The sequence below is a fragment of the Urocitellus parryii genome, chromosome 7, assembly GCF_045843805.1.
Source record: "Urocitellus parryii isolate mUroPar1 chromosome 7, mUroPar1.hap1, whole genome shotgun sequence".
NCBI classification, from domain to species: Eukaryota; Metazoa; Chordata; class Mammalia; order Rodentia; family Sciuridae; genus Urocitellus; species Urocitellus parryii.
In genome coordinates this window covers 86,216,488-86,226,396 of record NC_135537.1, presented here as the reverse complement: position 1 = coordinate 86,226,396, position 9,909 = coordinate 86,216,488, and the positions used below count along the sequence as shown (strand labels likewise).

The window sequence follows — 9,909 nt, the reverse complement described above, 5'->3', positions numbered from 1 at the left end:
ATAATGAATTTTGTGCCTATGTGGGTGGAAATAAAGAAATTATGAGACTGCTTCTGGTAAACATACAAATTGCTCTTTATTATAGAAGTGTTAAAACAAGCAAAACTTTAATTTTGATTGAAAGTCAGCAAGGATTAGTCATTTAAAACCTTCTCCACATCCCTTAATGCCGGACTCTGTTTCAAGCGATGACAGAATGATTGACCAATGGACAGGGTTTTCTATTGACCAATAGACAGGTTTCCTTCCAAGAAAAGTCAACAGTAGAATGATCTGAGGCTACTGCCCCTGTATGAGATGTAATTAATCAACTTATGATCTAATCCTTGGAAGTTAGATTAATTCTATGATTTGCCCCAAAGAAAACTGCTAGCCAAATAAAGAAGAAGAAAATTAAAAAAAAAAAAAAAAAAAAAAAACTCCTGAGTTTTTCACTCCTGAGTCAGCTGGCCTTAGAAATAAAGACCTGGGGACACAAACACCTTGATGTCTCCACCACAAGAGATGCAGGAATCCTAAGTACCTGGTGTTTTGTTGCTACATTAAGGTAGCAATAACATAGGCCCAAAGCAGAGTACAACTAATTTCCCAAAATATTTTAAGCAGAAATGAAATGGCTTGCAAACTATTTCTCATGATGATCAAAATCAGCGAATCTGTGGAAGTCTCTTACAAGATGGAACTGGAATGGGATTAACAGTTGAAACAGCCAAGACACCCTCCAAGCTGAAAAATTCTGTCTGCTCATCAAGCAGACAAGAAACTTTGGATGGCCTGCTCACAACCTAATACCACACTGTCTAGGCACAACCCAAACATTAACAGCTGGAGATCCTTAGCTTCTTTATTCTGCAGAAATAATTGGAAATATACACATAGATGTTCACCATCATGTTGCATATAACCACAAAGCAAGAACTAACTGAGTGCTCAACAGAAGGGGATTCACTGATGAAATGTTCAGGAAGAATTCAAAATGATTCTGGATGCCAATACTGGTTTAAAAGGGTGTGCTTTCACAATAAATACGAAAAAGGAGATAGGCTGTAGTACTGATTCAGGTATTTTTGCTGTCAATAAGAATGAAACCCACCATTTTGTATCAATAATATTCAATCATTCAAAAAATAAATCACTTCACACCGTGACTCCAAACACAACTGTGCACATGTGTGCACATGTATGCACAACTGAAAAAAGATTCCCCTTTGCTCCATTTATTCTCTTACTTTGTGTTCCAGTTAAATTAATTATTTTAATGTCAGCCATTACCCACGGAATTGATTTTCTAACCCACTAATTGGTCATAAGTCACAGTTTGAAAATCCTTGAATGGAAGAATAATGTAGAGTGGGAATCAATTTTTGTAAACACATAAATTCGCATCAGAAAAGTCACAAACATCACACATTGAAATATAAACAGCCTTTGTTGCTGGGTAATGGAGATTGTGACTTTTTTCCCCCTCTTTCTTTCTTACCTTTTGTTAGCTTATCTTCACTTTGGAAATAATATTTCTTGGGTAATTGGTGAAATGAATTGTCTCCCATCACAGAAGCCTTTTAGACTCTTTCAAATTATCTCAATGTTCTCATTTCTAATATAAAATTGCGTTCTCTACTTCGATGGGGTTAGCCAGTGCAGTTTTTACCAGCAACCATAACCATGTCCCCACTGTAACACTGAAATTCAGAACGCCTTAAGAAGGAGGAGAGAAAGAACCAGAGGAGGGAAGAAGTGAGATGGGAAGATGAAAGGAGTCTTACGAGTCTACTCCAAGCCTCTCCAGTGTATTTGTGTGTGTGTATGTATGTGCAGGTTTGGGGGCTAGCACTTATTTTTCTGTTTTCCTAGAGACTAGCATTGGATTAAAAAAAAAAGCCATTGAGACACTCACTTAATTAACCCCATGAAGTTGAAATACTCACATTGTGCTTTTCTGCCCCTCAGTTTTCCTACTTGAAAATAAATGAGCTCAGATGCCTACATCCAAGAGTTATGGCCCAGAGTTACATTGGCTCCGAGGAGTCACCCAGTTAGCTACCTTGTGTTCCACTGGCAGATGATACAGTTTTGGATTATTGGTCACTCAGATTCATACTTCTTACCTTACACCACATTCTTGCATTCAGAAAATGTTGAAAATGACTGCACATTTTATGCATTAGATGTAGCTCAGCAGCTAAAGCAGATGGGATGCTCCTTTCTACAAAGCTATGGATAACATTATTTCTACTATCTAGAGGGATGTGACCACTTCAACTTAGAAGTCCATAAAAATGAAAGGAAAACCTACTGACACGGAGATAATAATGTCCCTCTGCTCCCACGGGATGTATTTATTTGAACAGTCCACATACCCTTTAGAGAATGGCTCGGGGAATTTTTAGTGTCAAAGGTCATCATAAGTTATCTCTAATGATAAGTCACTCAAAGGGCTCTCAATACACTTTGGGATGCTGAAGCTGCTCCCCATGATCAACAGCTGCCATTCAAAGATGTCACTACTAACATCTGGAGTAGGTTCAAGGCAAAGATTCTCTCCAGGAACAGACTTCAGGATCTCTTTCAGTGGAAAGAGGATTGGTAGACCATTCTGAATATAATCAGAACTTTTAATACTCAGGCAGTTGGTTGTAGGTGGTTGGGAATTGCAGTAGGTGTGCTGAATCCACTTTCAAGACATTTTTTTTTTGGCCTTTGGGTGTTTTTTATAATTTTTAAAAATTCTAGTCACAAATATTTCAAATGAGAGCTTCTGTGTAACATGTGAGTATTCCTGACCAAGGACATCACCCGGGGACCCTCTCTTGCATTCCTGCAGAGAACCTTATCTGCAACAGGTAGTGTTCACTGTAAGAGAGGCTCAGGCTTCTCACTGAAGCACAGCCCAGGCCACCCGCCTTTCTGGTCAGGCCGTCTGCCGAGCCTTTCCGGGCCTGTGAACTTAAGATCCCTTCTGTAAACAAACACACTCATGATACCACCATCGTGAGTTCATAAACCAACATTTTTGATATAACTAATTAAAAAATAAATAACACAAGCAGCGGGAAGAAACTAAAAACCCGACCATAGATGTTTAATGCAACTTTTCTCCCTCTAAACACACTCATTTTCTATCTTGCTTTTTACAAGGCCCATTAGCCTCATCGGCTTGCATTTCCATCCGTTCACCTCTTCCCACGTGCTCCTTGCCTCTGGGAGGTATTTCTGTAAAACATAGATAATAACACCTGCTCAGCCCACCATTCCGGGTTATTGTGAAGACCCAAGTGTAAAAGGGCTATATAAATGCAAAGTATGGCTACATCCGTTTTTATTCATGCTCGGGAACCTGTGGGTTCTTAGTCTTAGCTGCTCTGGCTGGCTGGCCCTGTGATGTCTCAGCAGGAGGAGGTGAAGCTGGGGAAAGTGCCTTTAAATTTATTCACTGTAGTGCCCGACTCTGGCAAACCCGTATTGAGGCAGCCCTTTCTCTCTGACAGCTCAACATGTCATCCAAAGATAAAACCTAAAATCTCCCTCTGATCTGTGACAGCCACTGAGGATGCAGGGCTGCTGGCCCTTTGTCTTGGCCAAGGCCCGTTCTGTCTGGGTTGAGCATGGCTGTGGCCCCAGCGTGCAGACAGGACTCAGCAGCCCCAGCCAGGCCTTCCTCATGACTGTTGGAAGCAATCCTTCAGTTGAAGGACTTGAAATCTCAGCATGTCCACTTCCCGGCAAGCTTCAGACCCTACACCCCACACCCACCCTCTGCCATCCCACGAGGACACAGAAGGAATTTCATCCATAGTTTTTAAAACTGCAGCTGGCCAACCATGACAATTTGGAAAGGAACAAGGAGGCTTCCTAGAGCCCTGTGAGCAGGGTATCATCTGTTTCCACCCAGGGAGGTTCACGGGCCTCAACCCAATTCAAGAAGCATTGGCCAGGTGTTTACTGAGTTAAACAGAACTAGGTTAAGTGGCAGGCCAGGGGGTCCTACCCAAAGTACCAATCCATAACTGAAGCCAAAATATTTCCGTAATAAATCTGAAACAGCCCACCTCTGAACTCAGTTTCATACATACGTATTTTACATATATGACAAAATACAATTTCCTAAAAGTGAAGACCTCAGCCCGGATGAGGTCTTTTTGCAATTTAAAATAAAATCGTAACTGGTACCTATCCCACCATGAATGATTACACAGAAAATAAAGTATTTTTAAATGGACAATGTAAATATTTAAACGTTTTAAAGGTCACAGATTAGTTTCATGCTTCTGGATCCCACATAACTTCAACTTGCCCTAAATTGGAAACAATGTGAAAAAACACCCCCAAACCCAAAGAATCATGATAGTTCCTCCATGTTGCCAAGAAGCTTCACCTTATTATCCTCAACTTTCACCTGGATGAATATTAATGACCTATTGCACTTTATCCCCAAAGCCACTACTTCTGGAAGGTTGACTGATCCCCTCAATACATGTTGGTTGCTATAGGTTTCTAGTATTTCTCCTTCTTTCAAATAGATATTCTACCTATCTATTTAAAGTAAATGTATGTTATTATTTTTTTTTTGGTACTATGGATTGAACTCAGGGGCACTGAACCCCTGACCCACATCCCCAGCCCTATTTTGCATTTTATTTTAGAGACAGGATGTCACTGAATTGCTTAGTGCCTCACTTTTGCTGAGGCTGGCTGTGAACTCACAATCCTCCTGTCTCAGCCTCCCAAGCTGCTGGGATTACAGGTGTGCATCACCGCATCCGGTTTCTACCTATCTATTTGAAGTAAATGTATGTTATTTGTTTGCTCATATAGATATTTACCTCTGTATTTGCACATGGAATTAGTGTCTGCTTTCTATCTGAGAGGGTCAACCACTTAACACAAGGCTTATGATCCAGATGAGTGTTGCCTCTAGCATTCATCTGATGCTCAGTCATTACTTACTGAACATGTGAGGAAGTGAATGCATGAATGTGGTAGACCTTAAAGGAAGGCAAGTTCACGGCCTTGACAATTCAGAGGTATTTCCATTTTCTCCATGACTTTCTATAATGCACGGTGCACACATTTTTTATGAATCTGATAATCATATTTCTGAGACTCCAACAGTCCACCTTTGGGTGAGTGGAGAACAGACAGGGAGGAGATGAAGGTACCCCTGGAGTGAAAATTCATTTGACACAGAGGGTAGGCTTTCAGCCCACAGCATTCGGTTTAAAGCTTACATGCTGGTTACTGGGGGAAAAAAATCAACCAGACACATTTAAAAGCATAGGGAAATACAAAAGTAAGACTCTTTGAAAACCTTAGGAAGCCTGTTTTCAATCCTGATTCTAAAGATGCACAGATACCCCTTCATTAGATCCTCATTGAGGCCCTTACAACTAGGTCCTAGGACACAGGGTGGAGTCAGGCTCAAAATCATCAGCATACAGCAAGTGTGTTCCAGAGATCCTGCAAATGCTTTCTGTTTCTGCAGCAAAAGGCAGATTCTAGCGAGATTTCTTACTTGGCTATTTGTTCCCAATGAGGATGTCTCCTTGCCACTGATATTTCAGCACAAACAAGAAAGATACACCTGCCCCCTAACAAAAATATTTAGCCCCTGCAAGTTTATATATTACATAATAATATATTTCCTACCAAAAGACACAAAGAGCCCCATAATTGGCAGTGATCAACAAGATCCAGAATACTGATTCTAGATTCCTGTATATTGTGAAAGTAGTTTTCCAACTATTGCAAATGGTGGTGAAATGATTAGGCTGGTGATGAACAACGCAGATGCCATATACTAATAAGAAGAGATTTGTCTTCCAGGGTAAACACTAAAATAAGGGAGCTCAGAGCATAGCAAGGAAATAATACTTCCCAGCAAAAGTAAAACGGTAAACTCAAAGAGTTATAGTCCTGTCAATGATCTCCATGCTTACAGTTGTCTGAAATAAATTGAAAATAAAATCAAGCAGCGTGTTTAGCTGCATATCCAGTATGCCGTTATGAATATTGCTACAAGACAAGATGCTTACGATCTGACTGATGATATAAAATTATTCTCCATTGAAACATCCCTCCCATTTAACGGTAGTTGATGTCTTCATTGAGTCGTCTATCCAAATAAGATACGGTACAAAGTAATTTTAAGATAAAATTTCAATCTGTAAGGTAATGAAAGAGTTTTTTTTGAAGTTCATGAAAGTAATATTGGAGAATTCCTTTAAACTTAAAGGCATTTGTAAACAGTCTTAACAGAGGTAGAAAAGGTAATGCCGGAATATTTAATTATTCTTAGGACTGATGACACAATCATCACCCCCAATGAAAATTATTGTAATATAAAATGATTGAAAGGAGCCTTAAGAAAATCTCAGGAAGCTCTTGAGTATTTTTTTAAAACTACAGCATTCTGTATTATTTGCAGTGAAAATGAAAAAAAAAATGAAGGGAAAACGTTCTTTCACACTATCCGAAAATTTCCTCGCAAAAAGAAAATGTTCTAGAAAAAAAAATTTTTTTTAACTCGGTCAGCTTGCTTATTATAAGTATCAGCTCTTAGCTGCCATCGCCACCAACATTTTACAAAATAAAATGTATCACAGATAAAATACTTAAAGTAATGCTCATATTTATGTTTACAATATGGCAAAATGTGATATATGTAAATAAAATGTAAGATATATTTTAAAAATAAATGTTAAAATTTATAAATAGGCCTCAGTCTCCAAGATAAAATGCTTCTTTGGAAGTTCTGTGACACCTTCGTGCCCACAGCGAATAGATTCTCATTGAGGAGGCTTCCTAGAGCCTGTTGTTCTAGGAAAAGAACCAAACCTAGTACAGCTCTCACCTCCTGCATTTCTGAATGCCTCTTCTTTCCTTTCCTTCTTTCCTTTTCCTTCTGTACCCCATACTCAAAAGTAGAGCATCTACAGGTTTTATTGTTTTGTTAAAACACACACACACACACACACACACACACAACATGGTTAAGTTTCCTTGTTCTGTGAGGAGGGAGCACTAATTAGCAGGCACTGGTTGATTCACAACAGGGCTTCACTGCTGGAGTTCCAATTTGGGGGTCTCAGTTCTCCTAGCTCTTCATGCTCCTCTCCACCAGTTCACTGTCAGCTAGTCAACCAGGGACCTCTTTCTTCAATATCCCATAGTGTCTCTAGGTCAAAGTCTGGACATAAACAAGATAATTTCTTCACTCACGGCCCCTTTGACCTGCTACCTTTCGAGGGGTTTTACCATTTGTTTGTGTGTGTGTGTGTGTGTGTGTGTGTGTTCATGAATTCATTTTCTTTATATTTTCAATACTGTTGTGAATAAGACCCTGATATGTTCATCTTTACCTCCTGCCCTGAACTTCCATTGGGACTCTATTTTCCTTGACAGGCTCTTAATATACACATATGCACACCCAAAGATGGTCTCCTCTGACAGCTGTCCGGCTGAGGCCAATCTCCTTAGCTGGTCATGGGGAAGGCTCTAGTCCCTGTGTATTCTTCCATAATTTAGTCGCTAACAATTTTTCCACTTCATGCTTTATGGTAAAGCAGTCACATATCCAGGGACACAGCAACCCTTGGACAATATGAGACATAATTGACGTGTACATTGTGAACATTTCTTTTGGTCTGGAATGTCTCGATTCTAATACGGTTCAGACCCCCATGACAGGTGAACAGTAAGGACCTTACCACACTGAAGATAGGATGTGTGGTCTGTGGATATGGCTGTGGATCTTGGAGAGCCCCCAACCCCAATGGATCGTATCATGGTCACTGCGGTGGTTGGTTAATTTTCTAAGCACAGTTCCACATATCTAAAACAGGACTAATGATTTCAACCACGTAAGGCTGATTATAAAAATTAAATGAGAAAGTTTCCATCAAGTTCTGTTGAAGTCTTTCCATCACTGGTAGTTTAACATCGATGCTACTGAGAATGAAGGTGAAGCCAATGATACATCCCCAAGTTTCTCACTTATAAACTTCTGTTTGTTATTCTCTCTGCTGAAAAAGATTCTCCCGTTTTACCAAAGTCTTCATTATTATTCAAGGTATCACTCAGACTTCATCTACTACACAAAACCTCTCCCTACTTGCCCCAAACCAAGATAACTGCTCCAAAATTTTATGTCTCTGGATATCTTTCTTCAAGAGAAAGTAAAGTATTACATTAAAATGATTCATAAGACTCTTGTCCCCATTTAGAGTCTATGTTCTCCAAGGTCAAGTACTTTGAAACCTCAGTTCTCTGATCAGTACTTGGCACATACATTTAAAGGGGTCCCAGGGAGTTGGGGGCTGATCAGCAAAAATTGATGTCCACTGGCACATTTGCTATTCACCAAATCTTGTTGGGCAGTAACAGAGCCACATGAGAAGGGAGGTCTTTCATAGAAAAAGACAGTAAGGTAGTCCCAAGGCTATGTAAATGCATGCATGCGTGTGTGTGTGTGTGTGTGTGTGTGTGTGTGTGGGTATAGGTGTGGTAATTAGTAGCACTGTGAGGAATCTTCTATATTAAAGAGCTTCCAAGAGCACTTTGGGGTGTTCTAAATACAGGATTGCATTTTACCGATTGGTGTCGGGGGCCAGGCAAAGTTTCATGGGAGATACAAAGCAGGTAGGCCCTAAGTGACTAAAGAATCGTATTTGAACTACTTTAAAAGTCATCACTAGTGGGAACATTTGAGTTTGGTGTCAGCCGGCTTTTACTCAGCCTGTAATGGCCTGGAAGCCAATATATAGAAGCTGGTTTGGGTTTGTTTATATGAAGACAGTGAGTTAGTTCTTCCTCACTGTGAACCTTACATGAAGTCACTAAGGACAATTTTGCTGGATTCTCAGAGGTGCCCAAGGGAATATCACATTTGAACTAGTGCCAAATTCAGATTCTAGAGGTAAAGAACTAATTTACTTTCTTCCTTCCTCCCTCTTTCTTTTTCTATCAAAAACAGGACCTTGTCACTATTCAGATTCTTGGATTGAGATGGTTCATATGAGTCAGTGTAGATCATTCCTTATTAGCACCTGCCTCATCCCCAGAATGACTACCTTCACCAGGAGGCTTCATGAGCTCCCAGTTCAAATATGGGCTTCATTAGTACTTTTGCTATTCTAATGAAGACATTCTGGAAGAAGGAAATACATTGGCAAACTTTTCTGCATCTTTCCTGATGCTATATGGAATCAATTCATTGACCTCTTCTTTTATGTCATTGGTATGCATCTCTTGGGACATGACTGCTGTCGTATTTTTCTGAATGGGGTGGACATGGGGCAGTTTTCTGTACTTGACTGTTTCATTCAAACAACAACACAGAACCAGCAGAGCAAATAACCATCAGCTCTACCAGTACCATCCAATGACAAAACGAGATTCAATCACAGGGGACCATGTTTTTGATCCTGGAGTACATTGTTTCGTAAGTAAGATCCATGCCATGGAACTTACTCAGGCAGCATTTACCCTCAATATCTTCCATAGTTAGCTTGAATTTCCTAAATATAATTTCGTTATTTTTCAGGTCAGCAAGGCTTACTTCAAACACATGACCTTTGAGGATATCAGATGCAATTTTGGTCCCCTGCCTCCTAGGGACTAGCATTTTCCCAGTATTTCTGATATTGAACATAAGAGGTGTTTTTTACTTCATACCAATCTTCTTTCTTCTTGGCTACCATTTTGCTTCCTATGGAAAAATGTTCTTGCTAAGCACCATGGTACTGCCCAGAGAGCCAAGAGGACAGAAGTGCAGTTCACTCAGGAACTTAGGCAAAAAGGACGCTGTGTTTCTTAAATATGTCCATTGATCTATTCTGCTTCAGAATTCAGGGCATAAAGAGATCTCTCTGGTGGCTGGAGGGGTATCACGACTGGTCTTTTTTATTTCTA

The 9,909-nt window shown here is 40.0% G+C and overlaps 1 pseudogene; it reads right to left on the bottom strand.

The window, feature by feature from the left end:
* Positions 1-9,027: 9,027 nt before the first annotated feature.
* On the bottom strand, positions 9,028-9,698 carry LOC144256011 (small ribosomal subunit protein eS1 pseudogene; annotated as a pseudogene).
* Between the last annotated feature and the right edge of the window lie 211 nt (positions 9,699-9,909).